We start from the raw sequence: 19,159 nt of genomic DNA on the forward strand, positions 1-19,159 counted from the left end.
AAAGAAGACGGGGGACCTGAGTTCAGTCCTGGACACAGCAATCTCAATCTGTCTGTTATGGAGTCCAAGTTCTGGATGGTCACTGTCCAGTTCATCATGCCTCTGTTGCACAAGGACGATTGGATGTGCTCCATGGATCCCTAGGACCCGTACTATCATATAAAAATGTAGAGGTGCTGCAGGAGACATCTCTGCTTTCAAATAGGGGCAAATCACTACCAGTTCAGGACCCTACCCTTTGACCTCTCCACAGCCTCCCAGGTGTTCAGCAAGTGTATGGCAGTGATCGTAGCTCACCTGAGACTGCAGGGATTCCAGGTGTTTCTGTACCTTGACAGTTGGCTCCTCACAGCTCCCACCAAGCATCGTCTGGCCACTGCCTGTCAGTACCTACTCCAACTGTTTATTCACTTAGGGATTACAGTGAATTTCCCCAAATCAAACTTGATTGCATCCCAAAATTTGGAATTCATCGGGATCCAGTTGGACACTGTGTCAGAGATTGCAGCCCTACCTCTCCATCGCATACATCTCATCCGAACCCATGTCTAATGCCTTCTAGACCAGACTCATCTTCAGGCTCACCTTATTCTCAGGGCCTTAGGGTCCATGGTGGTGCCGATCTATCTGGTGCCGTGGCCAGATTCTACATGAGAGTTCTGCAGTGGCCTGTAGTGGTTCAGTGGTCTTCCCTGTAGCATCTGATGATAACCCAGTTCCATCCCTCTCCAGCGTGCAGGCATCATCTGCTTTGGTGGATCCAATCTCCCGACCTTTTTGCAGGCAGACCATTCTCTCTTCCTCCCCCCAGCGCCACAGTGACCTTGGACGTTTCCCTGCTGGGGTGGGGTGGGACATTTTCAGGGAAAGGCGGTCCAAGGCACGTGATTTGCTGCAGAGACCAAAGTGCATATCAGTGTTCTGGAGATGAGGCCAGTCCTCCTCACATTGCAAGTCTTTCAGGACTGCCTCCCACCAGGTACCATTGCAGTTCACACGAACAACGTGGCTGTTGTGTGGTACATCAACAACCAGGGGGGCACACGTTTGCATCTGCTTTGTCATGAGGCCATGAGGGTGTGGGAATGGGCAATGTCCTTGGGGTACTTTCTTGTTGCAATGCATATTCCCAGAGAGTCCGACATACTAGCAGACAGACTCAGCAGGACAATCCTGAGTCCTCATGAGTGGTCCTTGAATCCTTCAGTGGTGGAAGAGAGGTTCCTTTGCTGGGGTCAACTGAACTGCAATCTGTTTGCTTCTCCTCTCAACCAAAAATGTAGTTGGTATTTCGCCCTGATTCGCCCTGTTGAGAAATCCCCCGTGGACGCTCTGGTTCATGATTGGCCTCCTGGTCTCCTTTATGCCTATCCTCCTTTACCTCTCATTCCCAGAATACTTCAGAAAGCTCGTCGCCTCAAGGCCACCTTGATCCTCATCACCCCCTTTTGGCCTAGACATGTGTGGTTCCCCTTTCCACGGTCTCATTTGAAGTACCCCTTGAGTACTAGATCCCATTCTGGGTCTGATTTCCAGTCCCTGTCAGCTTCCTTTTCCAAACCTCCAGGCGCTTCATCTGATGGCATGGTTTGTCCATGTCTGCTAATCTTGAAACAATCCAGGCTGGTTTCTCCTGTCAAGAACATTATTCTGGCCTCTCAGAAGGCTTTCACTAGAAAGATTTACTCCAGTAGGTGAAAAAGGTCCTCTATTTGGGCTAAGCAGCACAGTCTGGATCCCGCTTCAGCTCCCATTTCAGATGTCTTGCTCTTCTTGTCTTCACTCTTTCAAGCTGGTGCTAGCTTCTGTACTATCAAAGTACATTTGGCAGCTATCTGCAACTTTCATGTTTGCGAGGAACCTACCTTTTCCTCTCTCTTGTATAAGGCATTTTTGAAAGGGGGTTTTCTGCTGTGGTCTCCTGTCAAGGATCCCAACACCCAGGACCTTTCTTTTCTGCTGCAGTCTCTCACACAGAGTCCATTTGAGCCTGCTGCCACATGTGATATCAAGTTCTTGTCATGGAAGATGGCTTTTCTAGTAGCCATAACTTCAGCTAAAAGAGTTCAAGAATTACAGGCTCTTTCTATCAAAACGTCTTTCATGGTTTTTCATAAAGACAGAGTGGCTCTGCAGAGTAACTCTTCATTCATGCCTAAGGTTGCCACGGAAGCAAGTCTGAACCAGTCAATTCAGTTGCCAGTTTTCTTCCCAAATTCTGCTAATAAAGGGAACTATCTCTTGCATACACTAGATGTGCATAGGCAGTTATGATTCTACTTGGATAGAAAAAAGCATTTCCACATGTCTGACCAGCTGTTTGTGGCGTTCTCTCTTAACAGGAAGGGTCAGGAGGTTTTCAAAATTATTATTTCTTATTGGACTTCGATGTGCCTTTCCTTCGCTTATTCATCCAAACGCTTATCCTTAGCACATCCAATCAGTGCTCATTCCACTAGGTCAATGGCTGCGTCAGCTGCCTATCTTGCCTGTCATTCCATAGATGAGAGTTGTGCGGCAGCCACCTGGTCGTTTCCTCATACTTTTGTCAATCACTACAAGCTTGACATTATCTCCAGTAAGAGGGCTTCCTTTGGCTCCACAGTTCTTTGGCTTGCTCTTCCATGAGGCCACCCAGGATTCAGGGTAGCTGGGGACTCTGACCCATGAGTGAGGAATAGTGACATGGATAACATCAGGTAAAGAGTTATGTACTTACCATAACTTGGCATCTGTGTTATCCTATGTCACTATTCATCAATATCCTTCCATCCTTTCCCCGTCCTGTGAGATCTAGAGGATGTAGAGATGTTCTCTGTGGTGGTCAAGGTCTTCCTTAGCTTCTTTCAAGCTTAGGACAAACTTGATATGAGGGGTTAGAGGGCAGCAAGGGATCATGGGAGTGGGAAGAGCTCAAGCCTAGAAGCCGTCTATAAAGTTGCCGGCTCGGATCCGATGTCAGATCTAAGACCCCCCCAGGACAAGAGTGATGAACAGTGACATAGGATATCACAGATGCCAAGTTATGATAAGTACATAACTCTTTTTTTTATTGTATCCTCAAGTCTCAGGTTTATCTGTTAGGAAGTTGACTAGGCATCAGAAAAGAGAAAACCCTGTGGCTTCATCTGCTCATGGGTTGTCTTGGTTTTTATCAACAACTGTGTTGAGCGCCAACTCACAGTCCCACCCATCTCTCTCTCTTGACAGGACTGTGTCCCAGGTCGCACCCTCCTGACTACCCAGTCACATATCCTAGGCAACTGAAGGCTCATCTGTCTTACGTTTCCACCTCAGTTGACACCCATGTACCTTCAATTCCTTAGAGACGTGCGCAGTACCATTATTCTTATAAATGAGATGCACCAAGCCCTCACAGCAACCCCCCTCTTGTTTTACCACTTTTTTACTACTGTATCTGCCATTCGTGAGAAAATAAAATGTCCATATATTTGTGTAACTTACCAAGGTGTTACTAATGCTTCATGCCCTATTGAGTTACCTTTTCCTAATCTGTCTGTATGATACCATACTACTGATGATTATTAATAGCCTTAATTTTTTTTTCTAAACTATAACACTACATTTACATAGTTTTTTAACTGTATTTGGGTTTCCTTTCCTTTTGCTTTAAGTTCTCTCCTATTCTCTATATCTGTTTTAGCATTTCTCCTTAACCATCCATTTCAAATAAAACAGTGTCTACCTTCCCAAACATATCTTTTGAGCTGTGACTCAGGTGCCAAGGCACAAAAATTACAGAGGGCATAGCAGGAAATATCAAACACAGATTTACGGACATTTGACAGAAATGGTATATGCTTTTGTTATCTACATACAAGGAATTTGCATCTATTACAAAATCCTGACCATACAGAACGGCTCTGGTGGCACAGAGGGATAAACCCTTGACTATGACCCAGCCAGCCAAGGTTCGATTAGCAGCTTAGATGACTTGACAGAGCAGCAGGGAGGGGCATGTCTGTTCGGGGGGGGGGGTGCTTGCTCATAGGTTCATAGGTGAGTACTAGGCTAATAGCCCTAGAGCCAACACAAGCCTAGCTCAAGAATATTCCCAGTAGTCCTGTTGCCTGACATTAGTTTCCTGTGGCCCTATCGAGCAAGGCTGTTGAAGTGATCCCCGTGGTGAATGTCCTGTTACCCATCCACTCATCAAGATTTTTCTTGAAGAGGGCTAGTGAAATGCTCTGCTTGACACGAATGGGGAGTCTATTCCAGAGTATGGGAAGTCTCTGGGTTAGGAACCTGTCCCTCCAGCAGGTTCTGTTTATTGTGGTGATGAGGTTGAGGTCTTTGGAGCGTGTTGTGTGGAGGGATTGAGACTTTTTCAGATAAAGCATGTCTAGCAACACTGGGTCAGACATGGCTTTGTATGCCAAGCAGAGATCGCCTCTAAGTAGGCGATATGAGACAGAGTAAAGCTAGAGTTTTTTGAGTTCGTCTATATAGGACAAATGTTTAAAGCATAGGATCCTCTTTGTGAGGTAACTCCCAAAGGAGAGGCATGGTCTATAGAGGGGGATTGCCTGTTGAAGCAATCAGCAAATGTGGGGTAGTGGGATAGAACATAAAAAAAACCTCCAGTTGGAAGGAGAGATGAGCTGAGCTCTCAGGACATCCTTAGGATTCACGGCCAGCCTCAGCAGTACCAGAGTAAGTCTGGGAGGTAGGAGGATGGCCGATATACCCAGCATGGACATGGGGGTTCGTGGGGGTGAACTGGCACAAAAAATGCGGAACCAACAGCAATGCTCTAATAATACTTTAATACACCTTTGTTAAACAAGCAGTAAGCAACTTGCATTTCACTGTGACGCATTGTTACAAAGTTCAAAGCCTCCTAAAAAGCTGTTCTAACTGTTAGCAAACAGCTTATCACAGTGCCAACAGTTAACAGATGATAAGTAAGTGGATGGCCATAGAGTGTTTGACGTGATGTTGTCTGTAGCAAATGTGTTTGTATTACAGTATTTTGGAAGTGTTACAGTAGACGTTGGTTAGTTGGTAGCTATCCCTATCCACAAATTCAGTATGTACAAAGTAGAAGCTTTCCCCAAGAGAGGAAGAAAAGAATCCATCGGACTTGTTATTGCAGAGGAAATGGAAGGGGTGTAGGAGAAATGCTAGGAGAATATCTAAGAAGTTGTGGAAGTTAGCCCTTGTCTAGAAAGCAGATATGTTTATGGTGCCTTTTTTTTTTTAATAGATATTCTACAGATTTTTTTGCCTGAAAGAGGTATATTCTGATATTTATCATTTGATCACTGCTGGAATAGCATTAACTGTATGGGTTTATATTCTACATAGGCTATAACAACCTTAAGCTTCCCAAGCTTAAGAGCAGCTTTCACATGTCCAGACCATTGGAAGCTCGAGCAGAGCAAGGGCAAAACAAGTGACCTGGATGCCAAGCCCTTAAAAGCTTCCCTGCTGCTGGAATGCTCCTGTTGTGGGTATACAAGGATCTGTAGTCTGCTAACATTTCTCCATTGCTGGGTAGATAAATTCCTTTCAGAGAAAAACCCTTATAGATTTTATTTTCATGACTAAAACATATTTTTTTCTGTAAAGTTATTTTATGCTAGTGGAATATCATGCAACTTTTCAGGTACCTAAAAGTCTGTGGTTCTATTTTTTGACTTACTGTTTTATTGATTAAAACTATTGGTTTATTGGAATTTTTATGAAGAATAATTTCTTAAAGTGTGGCTGGGGTAAGTGTATTTTGTGCTTGTCATGATGTTTTGCATGATTAAAGCACTGCGTTTTGGTACTTTCCTTTCACTGACTTCTGCTGTCACCGTTCCAAAACTTCAAGCTTAATTTGTGGCTTTACCATGGAAAAATCTTCCGGTTTCTCAGTTCTTCCTTCCTCTGGCCACAAAAAGAAGAAAATTGTTAAACAGCCTTTGCCCCTTCTGCAGGCTACTAGTTTGCCTCAGCCACAGTTGAGTGACAGTGTTGTGGCCATTCCTGATTCCTCAGACCATTCTTCTTCTTTCTTGGTTTCATCTGGTTAGGCCCTTTGGCCATCATAGACCAGGAGTTAGACACATCCTTTGTGGCTATTGGCTTGCTCTTTGTGGGTGTAAGAAAGCCACTCTTGTTAGTCTCTAAATTGGAGGAAATGCTTCCCAGCCTAGCTGGACTGTAATGCCTGCTCTCTAGGGTGATTTCCTTGACAGTTGTTGGTCTGCGTCTTGAGAATTGCCTGTTAAGAAGAAGCAGAAAGTTAAACTTTGATCTTTTCCTGTCCTGTTACTTTAGAAAGGGATAATTTATTGGACTTTGCTCAGGGTTTAGTTCAGGTTTTAGGCCCTTCTCATTCTAATTTTACTGGTAAAACAAAATTATTTTTTCAGTTTTTGAACTTCCCAAGGTTTTGAACAGGGAACTGATTGAGAGGTCAGTTTCTGTTTTTTTTTCCTCCTCAAGATGTATAATTCTGATTCTAAAGAGTGTAATTCTTCTGAGAGTTATGTGGGATAATTTCCTTTTCTTTTTCTGAAACCATATCCAGTGTAAATCATTTTCTTTCAGTGAAAACATTGTGACATTCCAGTTTCTTTGAAGAATTATGATTTTTTACAACTGAAATTGTCTCACCTTATTCCTTTTCCTCGTGCTCTTACAGCTTTGGAGTATGTTTTTATTACAAAGGCAGATGAATTTAAGTCCCTCAGTCTTATAGGTTTTTGTTTTCTAATCCCTGATCTTACCCTGCAGTGATGGCAAATGCTTCTGCAGCTAAACATTTGGTAAATGCTAATCCCCTACCCCTGCTGATAAGGATTGAAAAGCTTTTGATGGGTTTGGAGAAAAAAAGCATTTCTCTGCCACACTTTAACTTATAAATTATTAAGTGTCATGCTCATGTTAAAAGTTTTTGCTTGCTTCATTTGAAAATATGAGGAACATTTTAGCCACTTCCCCCATCTACTGAGGGAAAATCATGTCTAAACACAATTATTGTTACTGTTTCTCAAGTAACTAAACACCCTTTAAAGTATGCCTAAGAATCTACTGATCTCTCTTTCAGAGCAGCTGCTAATGAAACTGTTATGAGAAGGTTTGTATGATTAGTTACTCAAAATGTACTTGAGGATGTTGATGCTGAGTTTGACTTCTTCTTTGGACAGTCTTTACTGCTGATGTCCTGAAAAACTTTGAGAGAGGAAACTGATTCAAGGTGTGCCTCTGATTTTTCAGCTTTGCTTCTCCAAGTTTTACACCTTCCTCATGATATTTTTATAAAAGGCAAAGTGAAAAGAAGCTGTAAACCTTTGGCAAGCAGACTTTCAAAAGAACAGTGGCAAGGATGCTCCAGAAAAGGGGGGGGGGCTTTCTAGAAGCCACGACAGTCCAGTAAGTCTGAATGACTGTCTTTTAATTGTCACCCCTTCTTTCTACTCTGACAGACCTTTATTGTCACCCCTTCTTTCTACTCTGACAGACCTTTAAATCTTCTCCATAATTTGGCTGTCACAGGTAGCATCAGACAAATAGGTTCTGACATTAATCAATCAGGGGTAGAGGTGGCAGTGGGAGTCCCTTCCTCCTTTTCAGGGGATTCCTCCTCACCTTCCACATCAAAACCCTCTTTTTCCTCCTGTCATTCACCATTTGTTCACTCATGAGGTCATAGAACATGTTCTTCTGCATCTGACAGGGAAGGGGTTTTATTCAGGAATGTTTCTGGTACCAAAGAAAGAAGCCTCATGGAGATCAGTCCTATATATTTAATTTCTACATCAGTTTGTGAAAGTTCCAAAGTTCAAAGTAATATCCTTTGCAAAACTTTTGCCACAAATTATCTATTACAGTTTTTTTACACTATTACAGTTTTAATTTTTCTTGTAATTTTTGATGTCCTTCCTTGGATCACTGTTGCAGAATTCTAAACAGATGGGTTATCGTGCTGACGTAACCTTTTGTCCGGCTGGTGTACCAAAGCCAAAACCTTCTAAATGCTCCATACGTCCAGTGTATGACTACCGCCCATGGGTCTAGCAGTGCATAAGTGAATGCATGAGTGTAAGATCCTCAGACGATCTTGCCATCAGCCGAACGCAGGAAGTTTGCTCTTGTCAGTCTGCACTGTACATTGTCATTGCTGTTACCATTGCCTAGACTTAGTCAGCTGAGTACCCAGTTGGGAAACCTTCTTTTGTCTTGCCTTTATTACAAAAGATTTATTAATGTCAGCTAAGAGGGGGAAATGTGATTTTGGTTGGCATATCCCTTAAATACTTTCACTCCCAGTATTTTTGTCTAGGGGTTGAACATAACTTGAAAAATGTAAAGTCTGCCAGTCGTTCAGTCCTAAAACCTTATAAATGAGACTTTCCTCTTTAAGTAATTACATAGAAACCCAGTGTCTACAGCGTCACTAGCGCATCAAGATGGCTGATCCCTCCCGGTCATACAGAAAAAAGAACAAGAAAATCTAGGCCTGAATCTTCAATGATCTGTCTGACTCAGATGTTCCTGCTGAGATGCAGCAGGAATTGATGGAATGTCTGAATCCTTCACAGACATCCCTGCTGCTACAATCTCCAACTGAGGCCTGTATTGTGTCTGTTTTTAGCACGTCTGAAGAGACTGACTCTGCTGTGATGGTAGAGAAGGGGGAAACTGAGGTAATTTTTTCTAAGGAACCACAATGCATACCTCAAGTCTTGGTGAGGGACGAGGTTACTGGAACTTCAGTAGAGGTATGTCACAGTCCAATCCACCATGCTTTGTTAAAGCGGATGTCACACCCCAGAAAAAGAAACTTAAAACTAAGCATGTTTCTCCTTCGCCTGACGTCTCGGGAAAAGTATGTAGTTGTAATGTAATATTTAAATGCCCTATTAATTATTACTCTTTTAACAGCAGCTTCTGTTCTAGACTCATCTACAAACTGTACCACAGCTGGTCTTTCACTTAGCACTCCCTTATCCCTTTCTCTTTGTCTATGCTGTGATATCAGTCTCTGTTGGAGAGGGAGGATAGTCTCTAACCTGCAATCCAGCCTTCTGCTTGGCATCTTCCTACTCCATTACATTTCTCTCTTTAGTTATTTATTCCCAATACCTTGGTTCCTTTGCATTTTTCCCCAGTAAATTCCACCCCCATTGCCTATTTTATAACCCCTCCTACTTGCAGTCATCCCTATTTGCAAAATGTCCTTTCTGCATTCCTGTTCTGGCTTAGTTCTTGGAATACTTTCTGGCACTTTATGTACATAATATTCTGTATGATTCTAGTTATTATCTTGAAAGACCTGCAGTCAAAATCCTACACTGTCCTTATTTCTTGAACCCTCTGTTCTGTTTCATTGTTGTTCCTTTTTACTTTGATTTGTAACCTTCAGCTTGTGTTATGTATGTGAGCCATAGCTGCATGGCTGTAAAATATCCCTTAAAATGAAGTCATCCTAAAATCAACTTGTTCTTTGGGGACCATCAACTTATCTCACACTCACCCCCTTCCCTTCTCAATTAAATTTCCTTTATTCTTTATTAAAAATTACCATCCACAACTTTTAAAATACTGTTAAAACCTTACAGATCTTTATCACTTTTTTCACCACTGACCTCCACTATCTGTTCCTGGAGACTTCTTTGCTGAATGATTCTGCATCATCAGTTTCCTTTCATCTCTTCCCATCTTAATTATTAATTGTTGAGCCTCATCTTCCTCTAACAATAGCATTATTAAGTCTTATCTAAATATTTACATTTTTACCTTTTCTTGATTTCCACATTTTTCTGCTTTATACAAATTTTCATAGAATTTCTGAAAGCTGTCTAATACCTCTATAGGATCTCTGATATTTTTCTCTGTCATAGGTTCTCTATGCTTGGTGATGATTTTTTCTGCATTCTTTTCCCTATACAGTTGTACTAAAACATTTTGTACACTGGAGACGTTATCAAAAATAGTTGCTTAACAGCAGCCTTTCTGAAATTATGCATGTTATCTGTTATCTAAGTACAGCCTTATTTTCCCTTTCAAATTTTACAGATCCAGTGTTGTCTTATCCGTCTGCCTCAACTGTTTATATATCGGATCTAACTAGGTACAAAGCTGGTAACTATCAGACTCTTGATCCAAAGCTGAGGCTCCTCCCCTCTACCCATAATTCTCCACTGCCTTCACAGTTCCTCATAAATGGTTGGCAGCTTGTGCAAATTACACGATTCCACTCAGCCCATTTGGTACTTTTGTTAGTATTTGACTTTTCTACCCTTTTTTCTGACAAAGAACTATAATTCATTTTTATTTCCTTTGTTTGTGGTGTATAGTCTTGCATATTTTTTGTTAGCAGTTGATGTTTCCCACCCTTTCGTCCCGTTATACTTTTAAAAAAATATTTTTTTCACATCTGTAGCTTTCTGTTTAGGCTAGTCTTTCAGTAGTTAGATAAATAGTCTGTTGTTACTTAGTTGTTTGTAGCTGTTTGCTGTTATTGTAACAGCTTGTTTGGGTGTTAACTTGTGCTTTAAGTTATGTGTTAATGTAGTTTGCTCCCCACAGAGATGTCCGACAAGGCTTCTGGATTTAAAAAGTGCATCACGTGTAATCACAAACTCCCTCCCACAAGACCTCCTCTCCAAGTGTGTGTACTGCCTGGGGGCAGCTCATTTGGATGAGAATTGCTAGCTGTGCTCTGCCTTTGGCTGAGGGCCCTCTCAGACCATCATTTTAAATTGGTATTAAAAGGTTTTCTCCTAGACACATTGGGGGAATCAGTCTCTTCCCTCTGCAGTTCTCCCATAAGAAAAAAAAAATCAGAGGATAAGTCAAAGGGAAACCAGGGCAGCCAGGACATGGATAAGGAGAGGGAGAAATAAAATGACAGAGAAAAAGAAGAGGATAGACCTTGGGAGAAGGAGTCCAAGAAGAAATATTCTGATCTTTCGGGACCTACAGCTCCAGCACTGAAGCTTTCTAGACCTTTGGATATGTTTCCTTTTTGTAGCTAATTTGGATCTGATCTTTGATTCCACACTTGCAATTCAAAGCTAGTTTTCCCCAGACCCTGTCAGCCCCCAGCTCTGATCATCTATTCTCCAAGAGAATTACTTTCACAGGTCCTCTAGGACACCATCAATGGCTTCCTCTTTTATGTTGATACTGTTGTTGAAAAGCTTGTTTGAAGCAGATGTGGACAAGATGATGTGGAATTTCTTGAGGACCCAGATTCAGATGGGGGTCCCACCCACCCCTCATCTGGTTTTTCCCAATCTGACCATCTGATCTTGTGGTTTGGAAACTGAGCATTACCATTGGGATACCTTTGCCTAAGCTGATAGCCCAGTCATCTCTAACTTCCAACAGTGTCCCTTACCTCCTCGACCCTTGAGACTGACCCCACGAGAGCAAAGCACTCACATTATTTGTCATTGTGGTGGTGGCAGCAGCCACAAAAAAGGAGCTATTGAAGGAGAGCTCTTTTGTCTTTGCCCCTAACAGGGAGTTTAGGGATTTGGACAAATCTGAAAAGCTGACTAACTCTTCAGTGACTTTTGTGTTCCATGTGATAAACTATCTAGCTCATTTGAAAAGATTTCAAAGAGACTTGACAAAGGAACTGTCAAAGTCCATTTATGGATCCTTGACTGCAGAGTCTTGCACAGAGTTCTGCAAGACCATGGATTCACAGTTTACTACCCCTTAGTGTATATCCAGTGCTTACATTTATCTGTTATCCCGTGTTTTGGATGGGACTTTTAGTGCCACTGGCACTGCTCTATTTCAACACGCCTGGTTGCATTTCTGTGATTTTGCAGAGAACTTGCAGATGTCCTTTTTGAAAGCCACTTCTGACGGGTCCGCCCTGTTTTGGCCCAAAGTGAAGGACACATTCACTTCAAGTGAACAAGATGGTAAATTATGTCTACTGTGGGTATCTGCTTCTCCACCCTTCAACAGACTTCCTTCTGGAAACAGAGGGGTTGCAAGATCTGTGGATCCACAAGTCTCATGGCTTTGCACATAACAGTTCTGTTGATGGACCCCTCAAGGGCAGAGGGAGGAAAAGTAAGAATGTACATTGCCCTCTTTGCAGAGGTGTTTTGCAGAACCAGAGATTTTGTGGCCCTTTCGCCGGCAAACTCTTCCAGCACTCCTGAAGGGTTGCCAGACTGCCACAATCTGGAGGCAGTTGGGGGCACTTGCCTTTGCACCCTCAAACCTGATTAGCCATCACTCAAGATTCTTGGCTGCAGTATTTCCAAGGTACATCCACAGTGATCAACAGCTTAATTTCAGCTCTCCCAGTTTGAAAAGAGAAATTGAGAAAAGGGAGCAAGAGAAATTGTCATTTTGGGTAAAATTCAGTTGCTGGCTTATAAGTACACTGTCTCGGTGCCAACAAAGCAGAAGTTTAGAGAACTTGAGTGAAAATCAACCAGAAAAGGTGATGAGAAAACAGTGGCTGGGAAGAATCCTGCAGCTGTTCAGAAAGAAGCAGTTCAAGCTTCAGCTCTAGTACAAGAGATGTCTTCCAGTAATTTAAAAGAAAAGATAAGTCTAAAGTATGCAGAGCTGATTAAAATGAAAGAAATGCTGAAGTAATAAAGCAACTCAAATAACAAAAGGCTGGAAAAAAATAGATGCTTTAACTAGTTATTAAGCTGAAATGATAAAACTGAAAATACCAGAGGCTGAAATGAAGAAAAGGTGGACTGAGTATGAGGGTTCTCAAGAAGAGCTGTTTAAAAAAGTGTAAAGTTACAAGACAGACAGAGCAAGCAGAGAAAACCTGAGTTTTTCTGCTGTACTAGAGAAACTGAAATGAACAAACTGTATTAATTTTATGAAAGCATAAATAAGTAATTGGACTTGTGTTCCACAGTAGGATTTTTTAATTGAAAAGGGCACATCAAGTGTATGCTCCAAACCTGAACACAAGAAAGCATTCAAGATCTAGATTAGTAAAGATGCATTCATACCAGCAGAAATAATTGATCTTGACAAAACCAAGGCAGAATGGTAAAGTATTAAAACTTATTGACATTAGAGCATTTGTGGAAAATGATTGTTCATTGTATATCAGGCGGAAAAGAAGCAAATGTATCCCATCAATCTGGGAATAATGAGAGGTAGGTGTGATATTCAAGCTTCTTTATCCAGTTGTCTTCAGAATATTTTTTCCTGGAGGATCAGAGACATTTTTGGATGCAGAACAGGCTAAAGAGAAAATAAAAAGGTTATCCAACAAAATGTGAGCCAGCAAGCAGAAGGGATTCTTCTCATTCTTCTGACAGTAAAGCTCATAGAGAGATTTTGCCAGTGAAGCCTTTTCCATTGTTCCAATGAAAAATAATTGAGAGACAGAAAAAAAGCACAGGAATTGGCTAGAAGAATCAGAAGTATATACTGTATAAAGGCACCAGAGACCAGCAGGTCCAACACAACAAAAAAAGTTTATTCCAAGCCACAAATGAACACAAGGCACAAAACAATCATAAAATAAAGTTGTAAAACCAATTCCCCTTATGTTTTTGTCTAACAAAACTTCATCAGATAGGCATATACTATGCAGGTGATCACTTAAATACCTTTCCTTGTTTGATTTACCCAATGAAAAGCATTCATCAATTAAGTCTAAAAAAACGTATATCTAAATAAGTAAAGTGCATAAAACAAGTCTTGAACTGTTGTGTATAAATAATAATGTTAAAATGTATCAAATGGAGTGTAAGTATTTTATATCCACACTAATAAATATTTTCCACTTAAAAAATCTTAAAATCTTATTATTGAAACAAATAAAAGTTTTGTAAAAAATAATAAAAGAACCAAATGGAATGAAATGGCACCATCTAGTGGAGAATGCGTGAATGATATAACATCTCATAAACAGATAAAACAGACTGTCTTGTTGTTGTTGTTGTTGTGTCTTTTCCCGGTTAGGGGTCGCCACAGCGGAACTCCGGTCCGCTAATGATTGGTAGTTGATTTTTACGTGCCGAGTTACCAGCCCTGACGCACAACCTTCAACGAAGGTACGCCCATTCACGCATGTCTCCACGCAGAAGACACTCTAGCTGAGAATCGAACCGCACAGTGTCTTACTGTGAGACGACAACGCTACCGCAGCACCACCACCGCGTAAATGTTTAAATGTTAAAATGTTAATATAATGTAAAATACAATATTTAAAATATTTAAAATTGTAACACATCTGTAATTTCATAAATTGTCATTATAAAACTGTTATTTACAATTTGGCAGATCTTTAATACTAGTTTTAAAGAGTCCATATCATTTAACCATGGGTAATTACTAGCGTCCATAAGTAGTTGCAGGTATACTCCCTATACTCAAGCCGGGTCTCCCAGGGTCCACCCCTGAGGTCTATAGGTACTACGTCTATTACAAAAAATTGATACTCAGTGTTTTCACATACTTGGGAGTGTTTTTATTTCTTATAACATATCCATACTCATACATTCTTTGTTTTAACTTTCCTTCTGTCTTACCCATGTAGAAGGAGTCACATACACCGCACAAAGCAATATGTATCACACCTGTGGTATTACAATTTGCAAACCCTTTTGTCATAATATGTTTGTTTCTGCATTTCAAATGTAAAACATCACCGGTCTGGATGTTACTACATTGAGGGCAATTACCACACTTGTGTGTTCCTTTTTTATTGCTAAAAAAAATCCCATAATTCTGGTGATGTGAACCTCCTTCTAAAATATTTTTGATAGTTTTATATACACAGTTGAGTGGTTTATCAAATATAAAATTTAAATCTGATAACTTTAGCAAACCTATTCCACTCGTTAATGACTCTCTTCACCAAGTTGCTTTCACCATCATATGTGATGACTAGGGCAGATTTATACATACCCCCATCATCTCCAGCATCCTTGTTGAGAGTAGCCATGTCCAGAGAAGAAAGTGTTCTGCTCTAAACAAGAGCAAATCTGGAAACCCTAGCCTCAGTAACCTCTGTCAAAACATCAGACAGTAAATCACAAGGATAACCTGTGGCCTTGAACATTTCCATAATAAATTCACACTCTCTCTGAAAATCTTGATCGTCAGAGGTCATTCTACTAGCCCACACCAACTGTCCTTTTATTACCCCTCTTTTCTGGTAAAGGGGTGGGCGCTCACACTCCAGTTTCTAAACAGGGTGAAAAAGAGGCCAGGAAGGAGAAGCATAGGGAGAGAGACAGAGAAAAAGAAAAAGAGAGAGAGAGAGAGACAAAGGTAAGGGTCGTAAGAGACCAGCGGACCCGTCGGATCCTTCAAGTCCTCCTGTTAAGGTGGTCACTACCCCGGACAAGATTCCTAAGCCGTCTTCCCCTCTGCTCCGTTCCACTAGATTTTCTCCGGAGGAGGAGATTCGGTTTGGTTCGAGGTCGTCCTGGCATCGGCCCTCTCGGCCGGTGTCGGTGGCATCCTCCAGATCCACAAGAAGCCTCTCTGAGGCTGATATAGACCAGATGATGAGAAGGTTTTTACAGACTCAGTTGCAGATGGGAGTGTTGCTGGCTCCCCCTCCCACCGGAGCAGGGAGTTCGGCTCCGATGTTTGCCCCGATAGCTCCTTCTCTGATCCATCCCCAGGTTTCGGAGTCTCTGGATCCAAGGAGCCCCGGAGTCAGGGGGTCGGCGCAGATGGTTCCTCCAACCTTGACGCCGGCCATGCCCTTGAGTTTGTCAGATCATATGTCGGATCCAAGCTCTCGGAGACGTGATTTGGACATCGGGTCCAGGGGGATGAGTGTGCCATTGGCTCCTTTATGGTCGGGACATACCATTTCTCTCAGTCCGTCTGTTCCGGATTCAGCTCTGATCCCTTCATCGGATCCGAGAGGCAACATTACTCATCCTGCTAGTTTCAGAGAAGCCGGTTCCCCTTCGGCCTTCAACATTGTGGAGAGGGTTCTCTCAGGAGGATCGAGACCCCTCACTCTTTCCTCGGAGTCCGTCCCTGCTCCCTCGCTGCTGAGTGTGTCTTCTGTCATTCAGTCCTCCCAGGGACAGCCTGTGTCTGATACATCAGAGGGGAGGTTGGTCCGCCCAAAAGCCTTCCTCGGACGAGTCGGTATTCCTGGAGGCGTTTAACTCAGGCCCATCTACCTCTTGGGTGTCCCCCCCAGCTGATCCTCTGGTGGACCTCATTACCACCAGAGCTTGGAAGGAGCCAGACACTTTAGAACCTATACCTAAACAGCCAGACAAGATTTTGAGCCCTCCTACGGACAAGCCTGCATGGAGTAAGGGTTCCCAGGTTTATGCCATGGTGGTGGCGGTGGCCACCAAAAAGGAACTGGCGCAGGAGAGTTCCTTGGTCCATCCTCCAGACAAGGAGTCTAGGGCAATGGATTGACTCGGAAAACGTATGCTTCAGCTACCTTTGCTATAAGGGGGGTGAACTACATGGCCCACGTGATCAGACTTCAAAGCGACCTTGTGAAAGAGTACGCTGAGTCTTCCCCGGAGTCCATTTCAGCCGAGGATAAATACTCATTCTCGGCATGTATGGCCACTCTTTTAAGTCAGTAACTAACACGTCCATACGCCTACTCTCTCATGCCACCGAGGGAGCTGCTAGCGCGGCTGGGTCTGGCATTGCCATGAGGCGTCATGCCTGGCTCTGGCTTTGTGATTTTTCGGAACTTTTCAAGGCATCCTTTGTAAATGCCACTTTTGACGGTTCGACCCTGTTCAGGAGGACCGTCCGAGATATGCTAGTCCAGAGTGAGAAGGACGGGAAGATGCTGTTGGCCGTCGGGATCTGCTTCTCCAACCCTCAAAAGTCCTTTTCCAGGAATCAGCGAGAACAAAAGAAGTTGTGGTTCTGAAAGTCTCAACATTCCTGGGACACTCCGGACTCCTATTCCCCTAGAGGCAGCGGGGACAAGGTGGACGCCGGCCCAGAGGCAGAGAGGGACTGAAGAATTTCGGGTCACAGGAGCCATTTTCAGATAGACCCGTGCAGCAACCCAGAGAGGCTGCCTGACTGCTCCACTCTGGAGGCAGTCGGGGGGCAGTTTTTCGAAACACCTAGCTCAATGGGAGTCCATAATGTCAGACCGCTGGGTGCTTCGGATAATATGCAGAGGCTATTCCATTCCCTTTCTGACCAGTCCCTTACCTCCAAAGTACCTCCCAGACGTTCCACCCGCTCAAAGGGAGGTGGCAGCTTTGGAAATAGAAAAGCTGCTAAACAAAAGGGCAATCCAGCCAGTTCCCCCAGACCAGTCTGGATCAGTCATCTATTCCAGATTCTTTTTGGTGCCAAAAAAGACGGGGGACTTGAGGCCAATTTTCAACCTATCCACGTTGAATCTGTCTGTTGCCAAGGAGAAGTTCCAGATGGTCACCTTACAATCCATCCTGCCATTCTTGTAGGAGGAAGACTGGCTGTGCTCTGTAGACCTCAAGGATGCGTACTACCACATTAAGATGGACAGGCGATCCAGGAGATTTCTCTGCTTTCGGCATGGAGCCAATCACTAGCAGTTCAAGGTCCTACCCTTCTGTCTCACCATAGCCATCAAGGTGTTTACCAAGGTCATGGCAGTTGTAGTGGCCTACCTGGGGCTTCAGGGCATTCAGGTCTTTCCGTAGCTGGACGATTGGCTCTTTACTGCCCCCTCCAGGCATCAACTTGTTCAAGCCAGAAATTAATTCCTTCAGCTGTCAAATTTACTGGGTATCACAATAAACCTTGCGAAGTCCTCTCTTCAGCCTGTTTAGATTCTAGACTTCATAGGGGCAAGAATAGATTCTCTCCAGGCCAAGGTATTTTTGACTCCAGACAGAATTTGGAACCTCACCCTCCATGTCTTGGCACTTCTTCAGACTTCTTCACCCCCAGCTGAGCTATTTCTGAGGGCCTTAGGGTCCATGGCAGCAGCTATAAATCTGGTTCCTTGCGCACGTCTGCATATGAGAGTGTTACAGTGGACATTACAATTTCAGTGGTCTCTGTTATACCAGCCCTTAAGTTACCCGATTCCTCTAAGCAAAGTGTGCAAAACTTCCCTCATCTGGTGGCTTCAATCCCAGGATCTTTGAGAAGGATGCCCCTTTATTGCGACCCCACCCCAAGCCACGGTGACCACGGACACCTCCCGTCTAGGGTGGGGGGGCCTTGCTCGGGCAGGACTGTCCAAGGCACGTGGTCCCCCAACGAGACCGTTCTGCATATCAGTTTTCTAGAGATGAGGGCGGTCCTTCTAACGTTGCAGGCCCTTCATGCTTCTCTTCCTCTGGGAATGATTGCAATTCAGTCAGACAACATGTCAGTGGTCTGGTATTTCAACAAACAGGGGGGGGAACTAAGTCCTACTTGCTTTGTCGAGAGGCCATGAGAGTGTGGGAATGGGTGATCTCCTCCAACCATTTTCTGATAGCAATGCACATCCCGGGTCGGTCCAACATTTTAGCGGACAAACTGAGCAGGACTATCCTTTTACCCTACGAGTGGTCTCTGAGCCCTTGTGTAGTGGAACAGATTTTCCTCAAGTGGGGTCAGCCTTGCTGCGATCTCTTCCCATCACCGTCCAACGCGAAGTGCAGCGAGTTTTTTGCTCTGATTCCCCCTCGGGGTGGAAGCCCCCAGAGACACTCTTGTCCATGCTTGGGGTCCTGGTCTTCTTTATGCTTATCCCCCGCTACCTCTAATGACAAAATTCTTGCAGAAAGCTCGTTGGTTGGAGAGCAGGATTATCCTCATAGCTCCATTCTGGCCTCGTCAAGTTGGTTCCCTTGCCTACGGTCTCATCTAGTAGCTCCGCCCTGGATATTAGATTCCGGATCTCATTTGTCATCCCTCAGGAATTCCTCCCCCGAATCTGGACAGCCTCAAGCTTACTGCTTGGTTGCTCCAGTTCCACTAATTGCCAGGACTCCCGAACTCTCTTCTCCTGTTAAGTCCATTCTGGTGGTGGCACATAAGTCCTCCACCCGAAAGGTGTACCATAGTAAATGGAAGCATTTTTCCATTTGGACTTCTCAGAGAGATTTGGATCCATTTACCTTCCCTATTCCAGCGGTATTAGAATTTCTGTCCCAGATTTTCCAACAGGGGGCCAGCTCTTCCACTGTTAAGGTTCAGCTGGTGGCAATATCCCATTTTCATCTAGGAGAAAATTCAGGTTCACTAGCCACTT

General features: G+C 43.4%; 1 protein-coding gene across 1 annotated transcript in view; it reads left to right on the forward strand.

The window, feature by feature from the left end:
- The window catches only part of LOC122815754 (26S proteasome regulatory subunit 7), a 583,850-nt gene that overhangs the window by 225,941 nt on the left and 338,750 nt on the right, over positions 1–19,159 (forward strand). The window lies entirely within an intron of this gene.

This window comes from Protopterus annectens, chromosome 11.part0 (assembly GCF_019279795.1).
Source record: "Protopterus annectens isolate FY-2018-M chromosome 11.part0, PAN1.0, whole genome shotgun sequence".
Taxonomy (NCBI): domain Eukaryota; kingdom Metazoa; phylum Chordata; order Ceratodontiformes; family Protopteridae; genus Protopterus; species Protopterus annectens.